General features: G+C 38.6%; 1 protein-coding gene across 2 annotated transcripts in view; it reads left to right on the forward strand.

The window, feature by feature from the left end:
* Window positions 1–26,742, forward strand: part of calcoco1 (calcium binding and coiled-coil domain 1) — a 299,644-nt gene that overhangs the window by 30,206 nt on the left and 242,696 nt on the right. For both annotated transcript variants that reach the window (XM_031897196.1, XM_031897195.1), the window contains 2 exons: window positions 12,065–12,251; window positions 20,975–21,093. The gene's annotated coding sequence lies outside the window, so the exon portion shown is untranslated. The remainder of the gene's footprint in view (window positions 1–12,064; window positions 12,252–20,974; window positions 21,094–26,742) is intronic.

Raw genomic sequence — 26,742 nt, forward strand, 5'->3', positions numbered from 1 at the left:
CTGGACCAATAGAGGTAGAAACCCTAAGGAATTTGTTACTGCCCTTGCTACCTTCACATCACTGCTCTGCCTTTACCATGATTTGAACCTGTCATTCTTTTGCTACATCTGCTTGTGAATATTTATATGCACAACCCAGTTTGTCTTTGACAAATTAAATTGTTCTTCAGTTTTGTTGCAAAGAGCTTCTGGCATCCTTATAGTTACTTTTGCCTCTACTTTGTTACATCTGGCAGTGGGAGGTTTAGGTAAACAACACCATCCACAATAACTCTTCCATATAGCAAAAGCCCATCCTAAGTATGTACCCCATGCTCTAATCCAGTGATCCTTAACCAGTGGCTCGTGAGCAACATGTTGCTCACCACCCCCTTTGATGTTGCTCCCAGTGGCCTCAAGGCAGGTCTTCATTCTTGAATTTGGAGGCATAAATGGACCATGTGTACTACCAATCAGTGCCTTCTGTAGTTAGCAATCCACATAGGGGCTACAAAATGACCAATGACACCCCGGGAACTATATCCATGCTTGTGTTGCTCTACAACTATTTTTATATTTAAATGTTGCTCATGGGTTAAAAAAGTTGGGGACCCCTGCTAATCCATCTTAGCTGGACTTGTTTTACAGCCAAAAAGGGGTTACAAAGGTTTAGGACTGTGCTGTTAGTTTCATTTAAGAGTGCTCCAAAACTGCCCCCAGGCTAGCCGCACTGGTTCTGTGGGGAAATAAGGGCTTCCTACAGTTGCAGTAAGCTGAGGGTGGCATGATCTTTTCGTTGGCTGGAGTACAATTGTGAACAATACTTTATGCCACAACCGACCCAGCATGACATGACATCTAGCTCTGTGTGCTCAGGCAACATTAGCCTGGTGGTTACCATGATGGTGTTAGTATGACTGGCATTGGGCAGCTTTGGGGAACCTCACACTGCAGTTCTACATCTTCAGTAATAATGATATGTATCGTTATAAGCACCTTTCACCAGTGGCTCATACAAAGCAGAAAGTTACAGAATGGCAATTTATTTCTGAGAAACATAAAACAAACACCTAAGCAAACAAAAACTGTCTAAATATTTGACTCATCACAAACTCTGGGCATTTTATTAAGTAAAGGCTCAAAATATTTGTTGGAAAGTGCCCACAAATTACCTGCACTTGTTGGCTGCTTAGTCTTGACCTTTCTATGTAATTCATTTGAAATGAACTCAGGGGATTTAAGGTCACTTTCATCCTCCTTGTTCTTCAAATAGTGACAAAGCTTGGAAGCATGTTTGGATCATTATCCTGTTGTATGACAAAGGGCTGCCCAATAACTTGCATACCAGAGAGTATGGCACAGCACCGAAGAATACTGTGGTAGCTTCTTTTATTCAGAATGCTGGTCATTTTACTTATAAAGATCCCCAGCTTGAGTAAAATAAACCCAAATTCTAGCTCCTCCGTGGATAACTGCTTTTAAAAACAGAAAGGTTTTTTTTGTGAACAGAAGGATAAAACCGCCAGAAATCCATTTACCAGGTATTTACATCCAAGCATGACCCTTGCACTTCTGTATAGTTGCACTATGGATAAATTCACCTGCTCAGTCTGCTCTGATGAGTGCTTGAGTGTGCCTATGAGTGCTTTGAACCTTTGGATTAAAACCAGTCTGAACATGGTAGTAAATCCAGGATTCCCACAGTGGGTTGTGTCAGTAGCTGAAAGAATCACTCGCTAATGCTAATTTAGCACTGGAAGTGACACAATCCCTACTCTGACAATGTTAGCAGCGCCCAACTTGCATTAAAACCCATGTGTAATTGCATTAATTATGATGCATAAGGCACAATTGTGGTGCACTGGGCACTCAACCACAATGACACTAGAATACTCTGGAAAAAAAATCTAAACTGTGGGAAGAAAAACAAGGTGATTTGCATCCAAAAACACTGCACTGTGTTTTAAATGAACATTTGAGTATTCATATTGTGATGAACTGAAAATTCCCAGCTTGGATTCATCAGTCCACAATACCTTTTTTGCAGGGATTCGGTTTTTTGTTTCTTAGGCCAAGCAAGTCTCTTAACCCTGCTTTTTTGCCTTAACAGAGGTGGTTTACTAACTGCTACATGCACCCTACCTGGAGTAGACTTGTGCTTTGATATCCGGTGCAGTTCTTTTTCTTTATGCAGTCTAGTGTCCGCAGGCCCGGACTGACAATCTGTGGGTTCTGGCAAATGCCAGAGGGGCTGCTGTAAGATGCCATAGCCACTATTTAGTGAGCTTGTAGGGGGCTGTTTGGGCCTCTGTGTACTTGAAATGCCAGGGCCTATTTTGAATCCCAACCCAAACCTGAGTGTACTTAATCTAATTTACAGTATGAGTTCTTCCATATTTATTGTTTATTATTACCACACAAATACAGTATGTAGTCAGTTTCTATTGAGATCTAGATTGTTCTGAAATGTAAAAAAAGCCACATACATACCTGTATTCTTCAAATACATTTAGAAATTCAAAGGTACATTGGCTGAAATTCTACTGAAAATGAATAAAACCAAAGTAAGAAAAAAAAAATCAATTTGTAATTCAATCTACTGTTGGTTATCCTAGTTAGGAGTTATCCTACAGCATAAGGAGGGAGTCATATTTTACTGGATCTTTCAAGGTAAGTAGTACCGGCAGTCAAACTGCGTGCCAATGCTCACAGGCTTCCATTATAACCTCTCTGACTAAAGATGATAAATCAGCATCAAAGGCTTCTACACACCTACTTACAAGATTCTTTGTTTCTGATGCTTGTACAGCCATGTGACTTGTGATATCATGCATTTTATTTACTGGAATGAAGACATTCCTTTCACGAAGTCCTAAGAAAAATCACATTGCTAAAAATCATATACAGAAATTACAAATCTCCCATACCTGTGTTTGTTACAGTTTTATGGGGAAATACTAGAAACATCTGTGTAAAAGAACATAAATGTGTGTTAATAATTTTCGAAATAATAGTGGAGACAAAAACATAAGGGAATGGGGATGCCTATGTGCCTCTCTCTGTGCCTCCCCCTTATGAATACAGTGCTGCTCAATGCCCTGCCCTGCACTTTGTAAATAAACATTTAAGTGTCAATCATTATACCATTGTCCGTACTCCTCTGCTCTTTTTCCTTCACCTTTGTGGTATATCAATTGACAGCTCTTTTACCACTGCTTCATACATTTGTTAGAATAGCTTATCTTCTACTGTATATTCAATGCTACTTTCCAGCTCCCTAAGCTTTAATTCCTACCACATCACATTTTTAAGAGGATTTTCTTTCTCCATCTTTATTACACAACTATATGTGTCCTGCATCTTGACCACTTCCATGTTTCTAGTCACACAAAACTACCTTTTTCAGTATACATTTAATATAAGGTACTTTTGATTTAGATTTTTCAATTTTGGTACATCTTTAAATATCTTTTAATCTTCAAAAAAAAAAATCATCATTTTTCAGCGATTCAAAAAAAGAATATTAAATATAATATTTATCCAAATTAGAGCTGGCCTTTTCACATTTATGAATGACATGCTAAGATGCTGATCACCTAGGGAATCCTACTAGTGGGGCAACAGATACAGAGCATAGCATACACCTTCCTTTAAAAAAGACAGTAATATAGCAGAAAGAAAGACTAATAAATTAACTTTTTATTTTTTAATCAAATTGAAAAAGAATATAAAAAAATGTGACTGTGGATAGGATGTTGAGCTGCCATCTTGTCAGTACTCAATGTCATACAGATTTTATGGGGAACTGGGGGTCCAGGGGTGCCTACCTAATAAGTCTGATTACTAAGTGCAGAGGTTAGCCAATCCCAAGTCGGGTCAAGCTGAATCACATTTAAATCACTCAAAGATGCTGATGAACATGAGACCTGAGGTATGCACTATGGCAATATCTGCATGCCCCCAACTCTTTCATGACAACCAACCTCACATATACTTCTCAGATTGCTAATTACTTTTATTAGTTTAAGCATTCCCAAAATTACTATACAGCATGATCTTCAATAATGGATAGATGTTTAGAATCACATTGCAGTCAGCATGTTCATAACAGAGGATGCATTATATATGTTTTTGCACAGCACGCTGATTATCCACACACACGCTTAAAAATAGTATCAACAGCAAATTCATTTTAAGATCATACTGTACAGCTTTTATCTTTAATCCAACAGATTATAGGGGTCATTTACTGCAGACTTGTGGTTGAAATCCAAAGCACCGCAGGGCACACTCTTGCACTGTGTTCTTTCAGCAAACACTTCTTCTCCTGCTCTGGCTGTGGGCTGCAGCTTGCTTTATATAAAGAAATTCAGCACAAGGTACAGACCACTGCATGGGGGGGGTTAGTCTGTTGCTGTCACAGGCCATTGCTGTTGCGTCCTACATCTTTTGCTTGTATGTCTGAATGACAAGTAGCGCTAGATTCATAGGAAATGGAGACTTGTAGAAATTCTGCAAGTGCGAAAAAACTGGCTGTCTGTAAATGATGGGAAAAAAGTAAGTAAATATTTGAAAACAAACACTGTTTTTATAATGTTTATCCTATCCCATAAGGTCAGGGGCAAAGATCCCCATGTAGTTATGGAACATATATTTATGGGGACAAACTGATCTGGATGTAAATGGGTTTTGATCCAGATGTATTAAACTGTTAAGACCCTTCTGGAATCTATGGTTGGATCTAGTTGGTATATGTTTGACTTAATCCAGCTAGGAGGCAGACATGCATATTGAGCTAACAATGAAAAACTACTCAGTACTTTTGCAGGGCCCAGTTTGCCAATACACCAGCTACATATAGCGTTATTATTTCCTTAATGGGTTAGTATTAAAGGCCAGTTGATTGAGTGGGTTGCCCCTGGGTAGCATCTGGGTAGCCAGTGGCTTTAACACCAGTACATATAGCAGGGGTGACAGAGGCTATCCCTGGCATGTCCCCCTGCTCAGAGGGAAGACAACAGTGATAATTAGTCATAATATAGGCTATGAGTTCTTCATATTGTGCTTGTACCCATTTAATGAATAGACGACCCTGCACCTGTCAGCAAACACACATTCATGTAGCAGAAGAATGGCTTTTCCTATTTATTAGTTGTATTAGATACCCAGTGTGCTTCCGGAAGTGACGTCACGTGCAAATGGCGTGTTGAAGCCAAAGTTTGTTACCCGCATGTGCACAACTGCTTCTGATGACGTCAACGAATGCTTACTGCGCACGCGCGCCTGGAATTTAACAAAGAAAACAGGAGATTAAAAAAAAATCAGGATAATCGTCTCATGTGACAGGAGAGAAAGGGCGACAAGCTCAAATCTTGTAACTCTCAAAAAAATGTTGGTGGGAAGACATTTTCAGAATTAGACGCCCCTGGTAGAGGAGCAACTAATCTCCTTGTCTGCGATCAGCCTTAAAATCAGGCACCTTTCATAGCTTCCCAATCACCAGACCTAAATACCCTCCAGTCCTTATGAGAAGTTCTGAAGGGCAGAGTGAAGAAGATGTCCAGTCCCTTTATCTCTCAAAGAAATTAAGTTTTTCTTCCTAAAACATAGAAATATTCTGCCTGTCAAGGGAAAGGAAAGAAAAGAAGATCTGCCCTGGGCACATCTGACAAGATATTTGGAGGGGGGGGGGGGGGGTTGTTGGCATTTTGTTTGGATTTTGTTGGCATCAACAAGCATGGTGCCTGTTTGGAGCTTCCATGCCTGTCCTGGAGGAAGGGTGTGAGGAACTGACTTGCAAACTGCAAACTATGCTTTAGAAATATTAGTAATTCAGTCATTTTAGCAATGTATTACATTGGCATTATCTAATCCTGCTGAGATAAAGCACTTTAAATTTAAAAAAGGGGAAGAGCTGGGTGATACATATTTGGTTCATAGAATTTGAATACAGTTAATAAATGTAATACATGGAAGAAGACTGAAATTAAAGTCTACCATTGAGAAATATAAACCAGGCAAAGATTGGCAGCCTACATACAGTATTCTCTTCTTAAAAAACAATTTACCTAGTCATTTTGTTGACTTTGCAATGTACTTTGATATGCAGATACTGTATGTTTGATTCTAAACAACTGTATGCTCTAACCCATGGCTTCCCTCTAAAACACTGCACCCTTCCCTTTTCTCAAATACAGTGTCAACATAAATTGGCAGATCCATTCTTCAAAGTAAATATTTGTATAATGAACAAAATGCAATATTTAACATGAAGTATGTGGCATGAATTTCACTGCCATAAAATTGAAGTTTAAGGCACATATGTTCTGGGCCCCACAGATATATATATATATTGGACTCCTTCCTCGAGAGAGTGAAGGTTAGTTGTCCCTACTTTTGTACCTGAAAGACACACACTGGATGCTACTGTACCTTCAGAGTAAAGCCCATACACTATAGGATTTGGTCATTAAATCTGCCAGTGTATGGCCTCCTTAAGTGGCACTGGAAAAACTTCAATGGAGGATTTTTACATTGTCACCAACATCCAGTTTATTAAACCATGAACTTTGGCCACATCCTTTGCATCCTCATTCTTTCTGTCAGCTTCTCAGTGTAGCAACTGTGTATTCCCTACAGCTTAAACACACTAGAGCAGATGCAGACATAAGGGCTGATTCACTAAAGTGCGTTAAAACGAGCGCTATTTATAGCATGCGTTAAAAATGTATAATTTTTCGTGTCTTAACGCACGATTTACTAAAAGGATATTTGCGTTAATTTAGACGAGATGATGTTTGCCTTATTTAAGTTGCGAAGACTATTTTCGTGCGGTATTTGACAAAACGCGCACTAATTAATGCAGCTGCTTCTCGCTTGTGCTAATTAACGTACATGCGCTACTTTTTGTGCGCTCGCCATATTAGCCATACACACCATTACGTTCGTAAAACTACTTTTTTTTTAAATGCCCATTTCCCTGCAAACTGGCGGCTACATCACTCTAGGGCCAACACAGACTTGAATAAATCCCACTGCAAAGTCCATATTGTGTTGCCAAAAGCTCATGAACTGTACTTTTCTATAATTACCGCCTGCACCAAGTAGGTGTTAATTTTCTTATAGACTAATGCGATATTTAGCGCATCTAAGTGTTTGTGAATCATGCGTTAGTATTATTTCTGCGCACTAATTAACACAATGCGGTTGCGCGCTATTTAACGCACGTGATCTGCGACTTAACGCATGTGATAATACTTTAGCGAATCGCGCGATTTTTTTCACGTCAATTTTAACGCAAAAAAGCACGCGATAACGCTCACACTTTAGTGAATCAACCCTATACTCTTTTAATACTTTTCTCTTTTAATACCAATTGTAATGGTTCAGGCCCCTTGCATTCAGTGTTATTTTCTATTACCACACAACATTTGGATAGGAAATGCAACAAAACAATTCACGGACCACCCTCTAATCTTGGAGGAGGTCACTTTCTGTAGACAAAGCATGAGCCCTGTGGCTGCAGCGTTTGATGCTGTCATGTAATAGGGTATGACTAAATACAACAAATATGTCACCATCCTATTCATACATTTTTTTTGTTGAAAAAAATGATGATACCCCATCAGCGATGTACTCTCCTTTGTAGCTGACCAATAAGATAGCACCATTCTATATTTTTAACAACAAATACTATTGGAGATTTACTCTACAGCGCATTTTGTGCAAACACAAAACCTGTATAGCAACTTTAGTGTGTATAGAATAACATAGCACAACTTCGGTATAAATATAATTATACAGTGCATCTTCTGTTTGCAATATGGGGTGGCCTTTTAAGGTTTCCAGCATTAATCTGGAGAACCTTGTTTTCCCCTGGTCAATTATACAGTATGTGACTAGTTCACATGGTAATTAAGCCAAATTACCTGACATTTCTACACACTAAATGAAGCAGGTATATCTCTTCATAGTGAAGCCATAATTATGTCCCCCATGAACCACAAACAAGAGTTGTAGTGAGCAGAACCCCATTTGCTGCTGGCCCCCATGTTGGATACCAGAATGCATAAGGGTCAGACCAACCAGGCATAGGGTTACACTGGGTTTCAGAATCTCAGATGGGCCTTCTCTATGTTAGAGTAGGCAGAACTGATCAGGAACAAAACAACAGGTTCCTGGAATAATGGAAACAAATGAGAAACAATTAGTTTATGAGCATCTGGCTAACGTGGGAGTACAGGGGTTTTTATTTCTCATATAATTATTTACTAACTTGGGAATGTACATTTCTTTCCAATCATCCAACAACAATCTTTGTTTAGTAAATGTACAAACTTCTCATTCTTCTCTCACTTCTAATTTTTGATTGACCTACCAAATTTATCTGGGGCCTAAACATACTCCAAATATCATACAATATAGATGAAAAAAGGACTGCATTGTTTGAAAAATGGGTATTTGTGTAAAAAGCATAAACAAGTCTCGTGGATTAAGGAGTTTGGAGTTCAGCCTATATGAACACTATCTGGCAGTTAGAGAGGTCAGCATTGCAGTGTCCCCAGCTACTTAGAACTAGCTACCAACTGAAAGAACATGACAATGGACTACTATTCTTTGACTGACAAAATGTGATGCAAGAGAGTGCTGACTCAGTGCTGTCTGCTGTCTATGTGCCTCCTCTTGGCAAGCTTCATAGATTCTTCTTCCGTAGCAATCAATCTGTCAGCAGCCCAAATAACCATAGCAGGAATCCAAGGCACAAAGTACTCAGCTCAACATCACAGAAAATAGATTTCGCAAGTCAGTGTATTTAACCCTTGACAAGCACAGCATGACATACATTTCTTTGTAACATTAATGTTATTACATTCAAAGTGTTTTAAATGCTTAGCAACCTAAAATACATATTTACTATCTTTACTGCTGTACTGCAAGTTGGAGTGGTGTCACCCCCCCCCCCTCTTACCCCTCCCCCAGCTGCCTATCAGAAAAACAATGGGCAGGTAGCAGCTCCCTGACACCTGTATTGTTAAAAATGCTCCCATGCCCCACCTAGTGGTAGGTACGAGAATAGCATTTAATAGTAAAACATCCATGTCCAGCCATGACTCCTCTAATCACATTAAAGCCAAAATCTTAACTCAGCGTTTACATATAGGCCTAAGATAGGAAAGCACAGATGTGTTCTCTATATTCAGCAGTGTCTGTATGAGGAATCAGGAGTGGGCATGTTTCACTTTCTGATCATATTTCACTCCCATAACTGTGCCTGACTTGCTCCTATCATTAACTAACCAATGACAATCCATTAAACAATCCCTTGGTCTGGTACTGAGCAGTCCCCAGATTTTTTCACATCAGAACGGCAACTGGCCCTGTAGGTTTCCAGGAGCTCATCTCAGGGGGATAGCATAAGATGCAAAATACAAAAGAGATTTTTAATGGGTTTATACTGCAAATTTATTTTGGTCTAAATAATACAAACAAGGATTATAATTATTGACTATAAATGCCCTTTAAGCTTCCTTCCTGAAAGCACAGGATCAGGCACAATGACCCAAGATGTTCAAGAACAAAGGTTTAGATGGTAAATGATAGAATCATTTATTTGCAATGTACACAGTGTAATCTAGTAATAAAAACTTTAAGGGCAGTTCTTCAGAGCATAGATTGGGGTGTTTCTGAAGCTATGTTCAGTGAATATAAATAATAACAAATGTTATTAAATGACAATCTGGAAGGCAAAGATAGAAAATATGGAGTGGATTGCAGGAGAACCTAAGACTAACCCCAAAAAGTTTTTCTCAAGTATATTTATAATAAAAAGATGTTGGTTGAAAGTATGACTCCATTAAATAATGTTATAAAAGGGTGTTGCAAAAGATACAGAAATGTCAAATGATCTTAATTATACACTAGAGGAAAGAGTTTTAAACCCACCTTAGAGGGGCACTGATGGCTCAGCTCAGCTCCTGTAGTGATTGTTACAGGATATGGTGCATAAAGGTTGACTCAAAATTAATGTTTTATCAGTTTTAATTATAATTCAGTTTTAGCCAGACCTCTATTTCTGGTTTTCTCAGACTCTCAGAGCTTTTATTTTTATGGTACCTATGAATTGGAGGAAAGGATTACAATCTTAGCCGGGCAATTATGGGCCAGTAAGTTTGACATCCGTGGTGGGTCAGTTATTTGAGGGTTTGTTAAGGGATCACATTCAAAATTACATTCTGGAGAATGAGCAGCAATCAGCATGGCTTCATGAAGGACAGGTCATGTCCCATAAATTTGGTTTCTATGATGCGCTTTTTTAGAAGCTGGACAGTGGGGTTGCAGAAGATGACAACTATTTGGATTTTGCCACAAACGGCTGTTTTCTAAACTAAGGTCTGTTGGTCTTAGTAATGTTGTTTGTACATAGATAGGAAACTGGCTTCAGCATTGGGCACAGAGAAAGGAAGTTCCATCTAAATATTTGAAAAAGAGTTTTTTACAGTGAGAGCTATAAAGTTGTGAAATTCTGCCCCTGAACCAGTAGTATTGGCTGATACATTAGATAGCTTCAAGCAGGGGCAAGATGGTTTTTTAACAAGTGAGGAAGTATAGGGTTATTGAAAATAGCTGTTAGTAAAAGTTGATCCGGAGACTAGTCCAATTGCCATCTTGGAGTCAGGAATTTTTTCCCCTCTGCGGCAAATTAGAGAGCCTTGAGAAATTTTTTTTTGCCTTCCTCTGGATCAACCAGAAGTTAGGCAGGTTATATAGCCATAAAAGGTTAAACTAGATCAGTGGTTTTCAACCTTCCTAATGCTGCGACCTTTAATACAGTTCCTCATGTTGTGGTGACCCCCAACCATAGAGGAGCAGTGTCTTGGTTCCTAATAAATATATGTTTTCCGATAGTCTTAGGCGACCTCTGTGAAAGGGTCGTTTGACCCCCAAAGGGGTCCTGACCCACAGGTTGAGAAGTGCTGAACTAGATGGATGTGTTTCTTTTTTAGGCCTAACTTACTATGTCACTATGTATTTTACTATCATAGGACTATCATAGAACCCTTTGCTGGGCTGTAGGACACAGGCCTTAAGAGCTTTCACATATTCAGAGCAGTATCAAATTGAAAACTTCGGGTCAGTTTCTTTGTAAGTTCAGCCAATGTGTCAAGCTGAATAAGTCAAATGTTGTTTGGTTGTAACTTTTCAAACCTCTGGAGTTAGTTTTCAATTTTAGTTAGCCATTCTTTTATTGTTGGGGAATGTTGGTTTTTGGTTCTAAAGCATTTTTTAGTTGGGATGGGTTTCTCCATATGGAATACAAGTATATGTGTAGGATCATCTGGGATTTCTTATTAGAGGGTTCCTTCACAAGTGTTTATAACCTTAAACCAGAGGTTTTGTATTACTGCACAATCCAAGAAAACGTGTAGGTGTGAGCCTTAATCCTACATCTGTGGGGAATTACCCATGTGGTAAGTGCAAGGCATGTCAACACATGAGTTGGATAGAACATTTTACTGGATTTAAAACTGCTGCCACTTTTATTCAACTTTCAGTCATTACCTGCAACACAAGGGGTTTAGTATGTGACCTGCAAAATGTGTGTGAAATGCAATGTGTAGGGAAAACCTTCCAAAGACTGGGCACGTATTAGAACATAAGGGCGATATTGTCAACATTTAATCCTGTATTGGAGAAAAGATAACAATTATATTGGGGGGTATACAAGAGGTAAACACTCCATATAGGGTGGAAATCTTGACCAGTCATTACTACAGGAGGAAGTTCATTTGTCCTTGATACAACGGCATCACACAGCATGAATGAGGGACTTAATTTGGCCTTCATTTAGTCTTATTTAGTAATGTCATGATCGCAATAAGCCATGTTGAATCCTACAAATGTTTTGATGCTGCTTTTATTGTGTAAACATTTGTCATTAGTTATTTTTGTTTTCATTTATATTTACCTATATATACAGTATGTGTTAACAATATGGGCCAATATCAGCAGTTCATATGAATGGACTCGTATGATCTTGATCCCTCCATTTGATTTATTTAACCATCTCTTTTCTATCATACAACAGATCGCACACTCAGTAAAAGGGAAGCAACGCCATATATTGATGTATATACTGAATTATTAAGCTGTGTTTTGGACAAGAGTCAAACCTTGAAAAAGTTCCTTACTGAGTGGACGAAAACGTACATCAGCTTTTACTGCCTGGAGGGGAACCTTATGTTATAAAGACACAAAGGAGTATCTCGGCACTAGTAAGTATTGTTTATTAAAATTAAATTTATTATGGAGTACAGGTATGGGATCCCTTATCCGGAAACCTGTTATCCAGAGGACTCCAAATTACGGGAAGCCTTCTCCCATAGACTCCATTTTAATCAAATAATTCAGAATTTTAAAACTGATTTCCTTTTTCTGTGTAATAATAAAACAGTGCCTTGTAATTGATCCCAACTAAGATATAAATAATCCTTATTGGATACAAAACAATCCTATTGGGTTTAATAAATGTTTTACTGATTTTTTAGTAGACTTATGGTATAGAGATCCAAATTACGGAAAGACCCCTTATTTGTAATACCCTTGGTCCCGAGTATTCTGGATAATGGGTCCTATACCTGTAATAGCGTTTTTTGGAGAACTTTATGGCAGTGCGATCCATCCAATATACTGTACATGTTGCAATTGATTACAATGTGTTATTTTAATTCACATGCAAGGGATTCACCACTGCTCCTGTACAAGAAATAAATTCCCTGTTGCCCAATTTAAGCTCCCCATTTAGCTAAGACTCATTTGCTATGTGGATACAAGTAAGAAAACCTTACGGACTATTCTATAAATGACTCCATTGTACGTAAGTTATCAATTCCATGGAGGGTTGTCCATCTATATGAAATTTTATTGACTCTGGCTAATTTTTCTGGATTTTCAATGATATATTTTGAATTATTCCTTTTGAGTGAACTAAATTCACTCTTTTTTTGCAATACTGCTTGTCATTTATGTATCTGTTCGGGACTTGTATTGTATGAGAAAGGGTTCAGTGAATATTAAGTGCTTATGGTCAGAGTGCTAATAATTGCTCCTTTTCTTTTGTTCAGTACAACTACATTTTTTTACCCTATTAAGCGTCTGCAATGGCCATATATAAAGTTTGTGTGACTGTGACCAATTAACTAGGAGTACAATTTAAATATGTAAATATAACATAAAGTCAGAGACAACAATAACCCTGCAAAGAAAGATGGAATCTGTACAATAAATAAGAAAGTTTAATTGAGAGGGTGTGAGGAAGAAAACTGCCCTCTTTGTTAGGAGGGGGTGAGTGAATCCCTGTCCTGTTCACTTCATAACTGTGCACAAGAAAGAAAGAAAGTGTTTTTCATATCTGATATTAAACAAGTTGTATAGAACTTGATTCTGTGGTGCAATGGAAGCTAAATTGCAAGCCTGGCTAGGTGCAAAGGTTACCTTTTCCACTCTTGCCCATACAGCATGGGAAAGAACATAACCTTACTGCCTGGGAGGAGCAGCATGTGATTTGAAGGGCAAATCTTCTCTTATTTCTAGTATATATAATTAATTTGGCAATAGTGCTGAACCATGTCTGCTAACAGCACATGTGTTGATAGTATGACACATCATTGCACATAAATACTAAAAGCCACTGAAATTACTTCCTGAAGCAACTAAATGAGACAAAGAAAACCAAATCATTTGATACTGTTAAAGTATGATCATGTGGTTTGATATGTGGTTTTTCATATCTGATATTAAACAAGTTGCATAGAACGTGATTCTGTAGTGCACTGGAAGCTAAAAGGCAAGCCTGGCTAGGTGCAAAGGTTACCTTTTCCACTTTGCCCCTCTGATGTTGTATAGCCAATGCCCATACAGCATGCACCATTCAGAAAGCACAAGGCAGGGGTGCCAGTGGGGCTAGTTGCAAAGGATCTCTGTATTTGCAGCCTACCAAGACAGCTTGCACATGCCAGGGGAACAGGGGGCCCTAACGCAATTGGGCCTGTTCTATTAGTGACTGAGCCCTATGATGTAATCTAATTCATTTTAGAAAGCAGACAAGAAAGTTAGTTAAATGGTTAAACAAGCTACTTTTGAACTAAGGGATAAGATGATATAGTAGTATAGGGTGTTTAGGAAGGGATCAAGAAATATTGTGGAGCAGCTATGAGTTAGTAGGGTCAGAGGTATATGTGCAGTTTAAGTTTTTTTTAGAAGTGATTGACAGTATCTTTGACTCTAAAGATGGTGGAGGTGGGGAGCATAGGAAATAAAGGAGATGCTTTATTATAGTCAGGACAGTATATGAGAAAAAGGTAGTGCCTCTGGATTAGCCCAAGGGGGGTTATTAAAACTAAAAGTACCAGGGTTTTTAGAAATACAAGAAGAGGTGGTAAAATATCGAAAAAATAATGCAGAGAAACTATGAAGGAGAACCAGGGGGCAGGTAGAAGTTGGAAACAATAAAATAAGCAATACAAAGATGTAAGGGTAAAAAGAACTGAACAGAGTCAACTTAAAAGGAAAAAAATGTAGAGGCAGAGAGCAGAATCAAAATGAAATAGAGGAAAGAACATAACCTTACTGCCTGTGGGGAGCAGCATGTGATCTGAAGGGCAAATCTTCTCTTATTTCTAGTATATATAATGAATTTGGCAATAGTGCTGAACTATGTTTGCTAACAGCACATGTTTTGATAGTATGACACATCATTGCACATAAATACTAAAAGCCACTGAAATGACTTCCTTAAGCAACGCAATGAGACAAGGAAAACCAAATCATTTGATACTGTTAAAGTACGATCATGTGGTTTGAAATGTGGTTTGATACCACACTTTATTATATGCTCATACTGTAACTGCTCTTAAGTCCTGTTATGAATAGAACAGATATACATTATGTACATCTCTTTTTGATTATTTCTGTATGGTTTTTTCCTACATGTCACTCATTGAAAGCAAATATACAAACTCTCACTTTGTGGACAGTTCCAAATATATTGAGTTGATTGTATTTCAATGGAGACTGAAGATCCCAAAGTGTTCCTTGAGGCGTATACATACACTTTTACTATTCCGCATTCCACACGTTGAATTATATGGGCACAAACAAAAGTCCCTTTTGCCAAAGCCATTTCTTGGAATTTGTTAGAGATGTGATAATGTGTTAAATGTGGAAGGCGGCATGTTGACTTCCCCCAAGCCTTTTTTCAGTTCTTATTAACAGTTGTGAGCTTTGAACATACCCACAGCCATGAATAATCTAATATTGCTCTGTTTGCCTCTGGAATGTTTTTATTCTTGGAGCTCAGTTCAGCTTGGCAGACTAACAAAAGCATAAATGATTGTTTTCCTACTGTAATGTAAAAACTGTTGCATAATTCTGTACAGATATACAGTAGAACTACTAGTGGTCCAAATTTTGCTTACATTGAAGGATCAAATCCAAAAATCAGTTGGATTTAGGAACAGGGCTCGACTATGGCTATGCCCCCCCATATTGCCTACCACTACGCTTTGGGATTATTTTCTGGTGAGTGCATTGCTTTTCCAGCACTGTGCATGGAGGCTATATGAGCCCAGTGAAGCTTGCTAATGTTGGCACTACCATTATGGCACACTTTTTTGGTCAGGTGTAACAGTACCTGTTGGTCCAGTGGGGCAGCAGAGTCGCCTGCCTGCTCCTTGTCAAACTCAATTTTGTACGTGTCAAGATGCACGCATTCTATTACAGCGTCGTGAAATGTGACGTCATTGTGCGCCATGAATAATTTAATCGCCCAACATAGGTTTTGTTTCCTGGTTGTGTTTGTTGCTGTCTGATTCCTGTATTTTGACCTGTGCCTTGACTTTGACGATTGTTGCCTGTACTGACCCTTTGCCTGCTCTTCAACTACAATTCTGTACTTCATTGCTAGCACAGTTTTGATCTCGGCCTATTTATTACTTCATTCCATCTCCTTGATTCTGCTATACGTTTTGGTTCCCTAGTGTTGGACTGGGGTGTTTGGGCCACCACCCCAACATGTACCTGCTCTTTGGGCCACCACATCCAATCCTACTGCCCCGAAGATTTCAGGCAAGCAGTGGACCCGAGGTGATGGGGCAAAAAAGGGCTTGAGCTTTCTGTGATATCACTTTTTAAAGTTAGTGAGCTAGCTGAGATGTTAGTTTCTTTCCATAAAAAAAATCTTCAGTATCACAAGACCTGAGAGTGTGGACCCTGTTTGCTGTGGCAATGTTGAGATTCAGAAATGGATTTGATGGCTTTCTAGCAGCAAAAGCAGTTTTAAATTGCCATTTGGGGTCAGGAAGCATTTTTTCCCTAGGAGGCTGAATTGTAGCTGGCCATCTGGAATTTTTTTCCCTTTAGAGTGTTTTGGAAGGGTTTTACCTTGGTGGGTTTTTAGATGGGGTTGTTAGACAAATTTAATAAGTTACTAATGTTTACATTATTGATATCTCTGAAGGTAGAATTTACTGAAGCCAGGTGTTCTTTGTATTTGATCTATTCCTGACTCTTGGGCAAAGGTTGACTTTTTGGGGCTGATTTACTTACCCACGAACGGGTCGAAATGAGTCCGATTGCGTTTTTTTCGTAATGATCGGTATTTTGCGATTTTTTCGGATTCTTTACGAATTTTTCGTTACCAATACGATTTTTGCGTAAAAACGCGAGTTTTTCGTATCCATTACGAAAGTTGCGTAAAAAGTTGCGCATTTTTCGTAGCGTTAAAACTTACGTGAAAAGTTGCGCATTTTTCGTAGCGTTAAAACTTACGCGAAACTTTGCACCTTTTAAGTTTTAACGCTACGAAAAATGCGCAACTTTTCGCGTAAGTTTTAACGCTACGAAAAATGCGCAACTTTTTACGCAACTTTCGTAATGGATACGAAAAACTCGTGTTTTTACGCAAAAATCGTATTGGTAACGAAAAAGAATCCGAAAAAATCGCAAAACATACGAAAAAGTCGCAAAATGTTCGTTTTCAAGTCGGAACTTTTCCAATTCGGGTCGGATTCGTGGGTTAGTAAATCAGCCCCTTTGAGTCAAGGGTTGCAATCCAATTTTAGTGACAGTGGTCAAGCGAATAACACTGATATCTTCATATAAATAGGGCAGAAGGGGCAGGTCCAGGTCCCAAGTTCCAGGTGTATTTACAATAGTAAATCATAGATTGAAATAGTAACATGCTTTCACTATATCAAGGTCAACATATATTGTCATAAACAGTGCAGATGTCCCTGTGCAGCCAATGCAAAAGATGCATAAACTTGGCAAATGTCCAGTTAAAATGATCGCTAAGCAGCTTTTATGCAGGCAAGGAATGATGCAATAATGACTAGTATATTTTCCTTAGTGTTGGATGTTAAGGACAATCAGTGGGAGTGATGTACTTGTTAGCACAGGTACTCTAGCCTAAATACGCAAATATAAAATATTAACCCCAAATTTAGGGACTTGTTCACTCTCTCACTCTATAGAGGAGCTTTCTGATATTATCAGAGTGCTGTTTCAGATACTTAAACATGAGCACAGGTATGAGACCTGTTATCCAGAATGCTCGTGACAAGTGCAGCGTCAAATATGTGGCCCTCTTTCCAACCCCTTAAACTTACCCCTTTAACCCCAGCAAGCACAATCACACAACTACTTTGTGGACAGAAAAGGCCGCAGCCTGTTTATTTGCAACAATGTAACATTTTCATTATTCCATACAACCCTATTTAACAATAACATATTAAAATAAATAACATCTTAATCTCTTGATAACAGCATAACATTAAGCCGCTGAAGGCTGCTTTGTGGAGGCTGTACCTGCCCCCCACCGCAATCATTTCCTTGAGGTTAAAACCCCTTTTCTCTAACCCCACATCCTCATTTACCACCGACCTATGGCTGTCATATCTAGCCTCAGGCCTAACCTTCCGCTTACCTCTCCTTGGGCTCCGTAATCCTCGACTGCGACTGTGATTCACTAATTCACCTCTTCCTTATTGCTACCCCTTTATCTCCTCAAATCCAGGGAGGGCGGGTGGGAGCTTGTTGCTCCCAAAATGGCCACTCTCCCCTATGCTCCTCCCCACTTGTCCCTTCTCAGTTCCCTTTTGGCCCAATCCCAGTAGGGACTACATTACCCATCTTCCCTAGCACCAAACACATTCCCAGGGCCTTTTCCTATCCTTGTCATGGCCCCGTGCCCTCAACTCCTTCCTCGTTCTATTCCGGGGCCCCCGGACCTGGGGTTTTCTGGATAAGGGATCTTTCCATAATTTGTATCTCCATAACATAAGTCTGCTAAAAATTAAATTAAATATTGAATAAACCCAATAGGGCTGTTCTGCCCCCAATAAGGGGTAATTATATCATAGTTGGGATCAAGTACAGGTGCTGTTTTATTATTATAGAGATAAAGGAAATCACTTTTAAAAATTAGAAATATTTGCTTATAATGGAGTCTATGGAAGATGGCCTTTCCGTAATTCGGATCTTTCTGGATACCGGGTTTACGGATAAGGGATCCCTTACCTGTACTTGGGTTACAGTAAGATTCACAATATATATATGTAGAATATGTTACTGGCTCTGGAAAATAACCAACTTACTGAATGGGGAAATAATAAAATATTTATATACAAATAACTGTAATATTAACATGAAACATACAATCATACAATATCAAGTGACATGGACACAACAGTCTCACATTAGGATAATTACCTGGTCACATTACCAAAAGTAAACTGGAAGCAAAGTGTAAAAAAACTGCCTTAAAGGACAATGAAAGGTTAATATAAATTAAAAGTAAGTCTAAAGGCATTCTTTTTAAGTACTTACTGCATATCTAAATTCCCAGATCCCTGCTTGCTTCTCTGAGATATGGTGCTGGCAGCCTACAGCAGTGTGAAGCCTACAGTGACATCACTGAAATCTCTCTCCCCTTCCTGTAGGCTGCGGGAAGTGTGACTGAGTAAATATTTGATTAGGTGAGCCAAAAGTGTGGCGTTTTTACTAAACAATAGGAGGACTATTGGGCAGTATGCTTTTTAAATTTTGACTTGCATTCTCCTTTAAATACAGTGAATAATACAGTGCAATAATACATAAAGCTCCCAACAAATCTGAGCCCCACTTTGGGCGTCAAATATTTTATTGCATCTTTTACACCAGTGGTTCCCATATAGCATGTGGCCAACAACATATAATTCCTGGTTTGTTACTACTTTCTCTATGCTTTTTAATAAATGTTTCTTTCTGTTTAGTTGTCTTCCTGTCTACCACCTTTGAATTGAGCTATTAGCTTGTATATGTTTCATTATTAGGAACAGAAGCTCTCTGCGCATCCCAAGCCCCAGCGTTGCTCTATTGCTGTACCTTAAGCTGCACCAGAACACCTCTGGCTATTCCTGTTACAACCTTACCTTCTCCCTCCTCCCATCTCCTAGACAGACATGAAGCAATTGGCAAATCTTCATAATGCTATAACACCAAAATTGTTAGCTCGGAAATTTTTTGTGTGCATTAAATCAGGTTTCTATTTTTTTGTTCTGACAGTAATTATATGAAGCATTAACGGCTGGAACCAACTGTCACACATAAATTATACAGCACAGTGACATATCCACAATCTTGTTGATTCTCCTGTCAGCACTCTGTACTCTTGACGTTTTTCTCTGTACTTCAAGTAAATTTTGTGGTGTTGAAAGTAGTTCACCTGCAAAAGTAGGGGGGAATCGCAATAAGATACACAAGGTACAACCAATGATGCTGCTCTCTGCTTTAATGGATATTATCACATTTTAAGATCAGTTCAAATAACATAAACAAAACTATTTACATATATTAAAATGCTTAATCTGATTAAAAATCAGTGAGCTTGAATAGGCATGTTGCTCAATTGTCTGTAAACATAGCAGCTTGGGTTTTCATATCTGTTTCCTCCTCCCAAATATTCCCTTGCCTCAGATCCAGACCTAAAGAAACCTATGGAGGCAATCTGTAGCAAGGTATTGCAGTTTATCTAGAACAGGGCGGTCTAACTGGAGGCCCATGGGCCAGATATGGCCCTCCAAAGGATTTTTATGACCCCCAGTCTGCTTAAAGGCTCCATAGACTGCACTGTATGACATAATCATTTTAGTTTCATCCGGCCCTCGTACATTCTATATGGGAAATATTTAGCCAACTTCATGTAATAATTTGGACAGCACTGATCTAGAAGAATGCTGAGAGGGAAGGTAAAGTGACACCAGTAGCCTTTGCTGTGATCCATTTTTCAAAGCTTTCAGCAGGAAGTTTCCATTGCACGTTCCTCCTAGAGGCTGAATGCCTGTTGATATTTGGTATTTTTCAATTGTATCTGAGAGACAATTTTGATTCTGACTTGTGACAAATACCTTTAACTTAATTTTATTTTTAATTTCATCTAAAGGTATATGGCAACCTATATCTACATCCAAAGCACTGTGTGTAGTCAGGGTCGGCCTTAGGCCAATTGGACCTACTGGGCCCAATAGGACCCTGCACCCACGGGGGCTCCACACCAGCGGTAATTAGCACATGAAGCTGTCCAGCCCACCCCCAGCAATGATTGCCCGATAATGTTACTTTGTGTTCTGGGCCATTAAACACAAAGTGGGCATTGCATTCATACTGCTACCCCAGGGTACACACGCTTTTACACTATGTATAGTGAAATAGAATTATGTTCTTAAAATGGGCTTTATGGGAGATGGCATTCCCAAAAGAGCTTTCTGAATGTTGAGTTTCCAGATCCCATGCCGTTCTTCTCAGGAAAAACAGATCTCCACTTTAAAATCCATGGACAGCTACACGCAAAGTTTGGATTTCATAGCTATAGTTTGTTAGACTCTGTAGTGAAAAAATATATGTTAGGGCAGGGAGACTGGAATTAAAACTTATTGTAACACCTCCTCTATTCTTAACTCAGACCCAGACGAGGCCCGCCTGTCTCCAACAACCCTTGGAGGAGATAGAAAAAAATACTAATGATGAAAAAAAAATTGAAGGCTCATTAGACGGTGGAACAAGATATTCCACATTGCACAGGTAAGTCTGAAAGGGTGCCAAAAGCATTTACAAATGACAGAGCCAGCTTTATTTGTGTAACAAAACAATTGTTATTATAATACATATAATTAGCATAATAAAATTAGAATAATAATACTTTTGCTACCTTTCAATCACTACCTGGCTGCCATTTCGCTTTATCCTGTGCTAGGGCTTACAAATATCAAATTAATAATATGGCAACAGCAAATGAATTACTTGGCAAGTTTGACATGAGGCTACTAAAAGAACCAGGACATTTTAAACCGCTCATTGCATGATTGTTGTATTAATGTCATAACAGGATAAAACGGGGTAACGTCTGATTTCTCAAATGTGTCTCAAGTGTCACATGTGGACATACTGGATGTTTTGGCCTACGGACTGTAGGTATGAGAATAGCTTGAAAGCACCTGTGCTGGCTGTGTAAGGAGGAGGAATAGGACAGAAGCTTCCCAAGCACTGCCATAGACTATAGTTATAGAAGCATGCAGGAATTTCTGTTCATTGTTATGTGCTTCTGTTGTTAATTGGTACATAGCATTTATTTATTTGAATGAAAGGTTTATAAGGAGAAGAAATTAGAGTAACAGTGAACATCCAGGCAGTAATTAGGTGCAGAGTTGTCTCTGATTAGGGAAAGAGTAGGCCAAAACTAAATGCTGGGTAGGACAGAGATCTACTCCACAGATTGGACCGATCAGTGAGGTGCAAAGTTGTTTTGATTTGTTTAACAATAAAAAGTCATGTACAACCTGTATACAGTAGGGTGATTCTCAAAAGTTCCAACAGAGACTGATTTGGGGCACTTTGGCCCCGCGTGTTTGATCTACTGAAATTAGACAGAAATGCCGGCACAAAGGATTATTGTAAAGCTTGGTGCTATAATGAAGTCAGTCACACCAGAAACCACAAAATTTTGGGGGTGTGCCCCTTAGTCAGGTTATCTACTGAATTGGGATGTGCAGGTCAGGAAAAACTCAACTCGCACCCAACCCTAACCCGCAAAAGCTTAAAATGCGCCCATCCCTAATCCTCGAAAGCTTAACATGTACCTGACCCTAAACCCCAACATGTTGACATTGTAAGAACCACTCCCATCCCGTACTCATGTCTTTCTGCTCTGTGCGCTACTTTGGCGCATGTGTTAGGCTCCAAGACAGTGAAACTTTGGTGGAAGAGCAAGAGTGTAATCTCTCAGTCTGAACTACATTCAACGCAAATCTGCAATGGCCACCCAAATTTCAACCCTAACTCAATGGTAAACCCACAGGTCCCATAGGGGAAATGTGGGGGGGGGGGGGGTCAACCTGCCCATCACTACTACTGAAATCTCCCTTTGTGTCTTGGCCATATATGGTGATACAGAAACAATGTTTTAGTTGAACCACCATAATGTAGTATACTGATGGTCTTACGTCAAAGTCACACAGAGCATTGGCTCCGCTTATCTCTACCAGTGTTTTGTAGAAACATGGGAAATTGGACATTTTAATTATAATGAATAAATAAAAAAATTAAGAAACCCTAAAGTGAGCAAAGCTTTTAGTAGTTAGGCATAGAAAAACATTTCTTGTATCTGTATAAACATTTCTGTAATTTGTAAGAATGTGTACTTTCAACTTACTTTTTCAGTCTTGCAGTCTATGAAATATTTTTACTTTGAAAATGCAGAATTGTACTGCTATGGGCCTTTGATCTATACATATTTGGTAATGGCACACTCAGGAGAGGGTAACCAAATAGAAATAAAATATTTCTGACATGTTTGAAAATGAGTTTTTTCATAATATAGAATATTTTAAAATTTTTACCACCATATGTAATAAAAGGCACTAAGTTTGTCCAACAACCATCCATAGCAACCAATAAGATGTTTGCTTTTAAACAGGTGACCAGTAAACTCTACCTGCTCATTGGTTGCTATGGGTTATGGCTCCTGGGCAAACTTAGTGCATTTTATTATAAAATACTTTTAGAGTCATAGCTTCTAACAGAAATTAAGTTACCATATATACTCGAGTATAAGCCGATCCAAGTATAAGCCGAGGTACCTAATTTTACCTAATAAACTGGAAAAACGTATTGACTCGAGTATAAGCCTAGGGTGCAGCCAATACTGAAAGTTGAAGTGATATCACCCCCCTCCCAGCAGCCAATTAGCAGAACAATGTGAAAGCATCAAGATAGCAGCTCCCAGTAGATATCAGAATAGCACACAATAGTAAGAAATCCAAGTCCGGCTTGGGACTCCCCCAGTTACATGGGAGTAGGAGAAACAATAGGTTACCTGAAAGCAGTTCTAATGTGTAGCAATGCACTGAGATGGCGCCTACACCCCTATATTACAACCAAAAAAATACATTTGTTGGTTCAAGAACACAATTTTAAATTATTTGCTATGTAAACAGTGTAATTTAGAACTAAAAGTATACCATAAAAATAATGACAGTATTCCTTTAAAATTTACTTGAAAAGGTTGTGTATAAAAAAACCTCACTAATCCCCACCATCAAACTCTCTGGGACCTAGCATAGAAAGGGCATTCAAGGCTCACAGTGACATATCAAGTGGCAATAGCAGTGCTTCATAGCAGTGAAATAAAGAAAAATGTATTTCAAACAGACTTTACACTACAAGGGGATTAACACGCAAGTCAAATTGTGGGCACACACGTGTAACTGAAAGGAGAAACCACAATTCATTTAAAAGCAATGACCAGGACAGCTTGCAGCCTTGCAGGAATATTGAGATGCTGAACCATAAGCCAAGGATTGCCTGAAATGTAACTCATATCTTATCTGTTCCTTGCTGATCCCTTACTGTTGCAGCGGCAGCGGCGCGTCTTGGAATGGAATTGACGGTATGGCTCATTTGATGTTACCCGTGTGCACATCTCTTCCCTGCTGATCCTCAGCTTGTAATGGTAGCGGCGCTACGTCGCGTATGACGCTGCGCGCACGCGTCTGCGCTCGAGTATAAGTCGAGGGTTACTTTTAAAGCACATTTTTAGTGCTCAAAACTCGGCTTATACTCGAGTATATACAGTACATAAACATTCAGCCAGTTTTTATAAAGCTTAGATTGTCCTAAAAAAACAATACTGGTACAGGACCAGTTTTCCAGAATTCTCTGGAGCTGGTATATTCCGTATAAGGGTGATTTTTGTCATTTGGATCGTCATACCTAAAGTCTACTAAAAAATTATTTAAACATTAAAAAAAACCAATAGGATTATTTTGCCTTCAATAAGGACTAATTATATTTTAGTTGGGATTAAGTACAAGGTACAATTTTATTATCACAAAGAAAATGAAATTATTTTAAAAAATTTTAATTGTTGCATTAAAATGGAGTCTATAGGAGATGACTTTCGCTTAATGGAAAACTATAAACCCAGAATAAATACTTAATTGGCTGATTGGGCCTAGCATGTATGTGTGTCTTGGCTTGTTTGTGTGCACTGTGAATCCTATAATCCCAGGAGGTGGCCCTTAATTCTTAATATGGCATTTTTCTATTTAGGATTGCACAAACTCATCTAAATAAACCATTTTCATAAAAATATACTTTTTTATTAAACAGAGTTTTACATTGTTTGGGGTATAGTTTTCCTTTAATTGGCTGGTTTCCCTTGGTTTGTTTGAGTGCACCATGAATCGTACCATCCCAGGAGTTGGCCATTAGTTTTTAAAATGCCAATTTTCTAGTTAGGATTACCCAATGGCACTTACTACTAAGACATTCTATTAAAATGGTTTATTTAGATAAAGCAGGGTTTTATTTATCAGCTGTTTTATGTGCAATATTTTCATAGAGATCTACATGATTCGTGTATATTTTTTCTTTAAGCTTTTTGGATAACAAGTTTTTGGTTAAAGCATCCCATACCTGTATATTGTTTTCCTAGGTAAACTACAAAGTCCTCCAGGAAATGCCCCTAAAGCAAAAGAGCACAAAATGTTAAAAAATAGAAGCTAAAATGTGTCTTATAGTGAAGGGGTTAATTAGCAAAGTGACCAAGGGGAGACATTTGAGAAGGGGAAACACATCCACGGTCATTTTAAAATATACAATGTTATGGATGAAAAGGAAACAGAACTGTTTAAACAAGAGAAATGTTGTGATGGGAGTGTTCTTCTGCACAATGCCAACATAAACAATAACATTTACGATCACGTTTGAGATCCGAAGCCAAAACATTTATGATTTACTTAAAATGGCAAACATCAGTGTAACATGATGCAATTCTCCTGTTTCAACTGTGTTGTATTAAAAGGGTTAAGTGCTGTGTATTCAGTAGCTCTGAGCATGAAAACTCCTGCTCTCAGTCTTGTGGTGGAGACACATACCTTTATCGTGACAGCAAGAAGGGCAATTACACTTTTGTATTAACAATTATATAAACTTCGCATGAAAAAAGCCTGTAGCTGCTGAACAGGGAACAAAGTTTGCCCAAGGCCAGCTACACCGCCAACATTTAACCCCTTCCAAAGCAGAGACATGCTAAATGAAGATTTTAATGCTGCATGAAAGATTTACTACTTCTCCAGGGCATGTTATTTAAATTTGATATTTCTACAGGGCTTTAGATGGTGTAGGGCAATTTGTCATAGAAAACAAGTCATTTGTAAAAAACAAAAGCTCATACCAGACAGAAAATATGATGTGCTGTTAAACGGTGTAGGCCCATTTACATCTGTTATTGGAGTAAATAACCTGCAGTACATGTTGTAAAGTTCAGGGGGTATGGGATTGCCTATGCACTCACCACAGCAGTAGAATAAATGTCCATTTATTTCTGGATCACGCTCAAATAAGCTTTATCTTCAGCAGGTACAACAACTTAATGGAATACTGGAATGGCAAAACATATTTTTTTCAAAACACATCAGTTAATAGAACTTTTCCAGCAGAATCCTGCATTGAAATCTGTTTTTCAAAACACAAACAGATATTTTTTATATTTAATTTTGAATTTTCACATGGGGGCTAGCCATATTCTTCATTTCCCAGGGTGCCACAGTCATGTGACCTGTGCTCTGCTAAACTTCAGTCACACTTAAGATTAATTCATTTTTTAGCAAAGTTGTATTTAGGTGTAAACTGTCAAGTGGACCTGGTGGACAGTAAAGTTTGCATTGCTCTGGAGATAAAAACTTCTGGTCTGAAATAATTCAATATTAAATACCTGCCACTGTTCTTCATACAATTTAGTATATTGGGAACCAGTCACTTGCTGCAGTTCTGGATTGTAACTTTCTGCCCTATCAGGAAAGGGGCCAACTGTGGGGTGTGGTGGACAGAAATACTTGCATTGCCCTCAAGGTGTCAGAAAAAATGTTATGGAAAATACCTGCCACAGCTCTTCCCTTGCCTATCATACAGGAAACCTGTCACTCACTGCTGCTCTTACATGTAGCGTTGGCCGCTGCTGTATTGGGAAAGGGACTAGCTCTTAAAGTGATAATGACACCAAAGAACTACTCTTTAAAATAATAATGTACATTAAAAGTTACCTATAGGTCACATTGATAATTTTTCATTGATAGGGCTGCTTTTGTAAGTAATTGGTACTTGAATTTCCTAAACCTGACTGTTTTGCCAACCTGACTGTCCCTTCTCAGCCTGTCAGTTATAGCTTCTAAT

The sequence above is a fragment of the Xenopus tropicalis genome, chromosome 2 (assembly GCF_000004195.4).
Source record: "Xenopus tropicalis strain Nigerian chromosome 2, UCB_Xtro_10.0, whole genome shotgun sequence".
Taxonomy (NCBI): Eukaryota; Metazoa; Chordata; class Amphibia; order Anura; family Pipidae; genus Xenopus; species Xenopus tropicalis.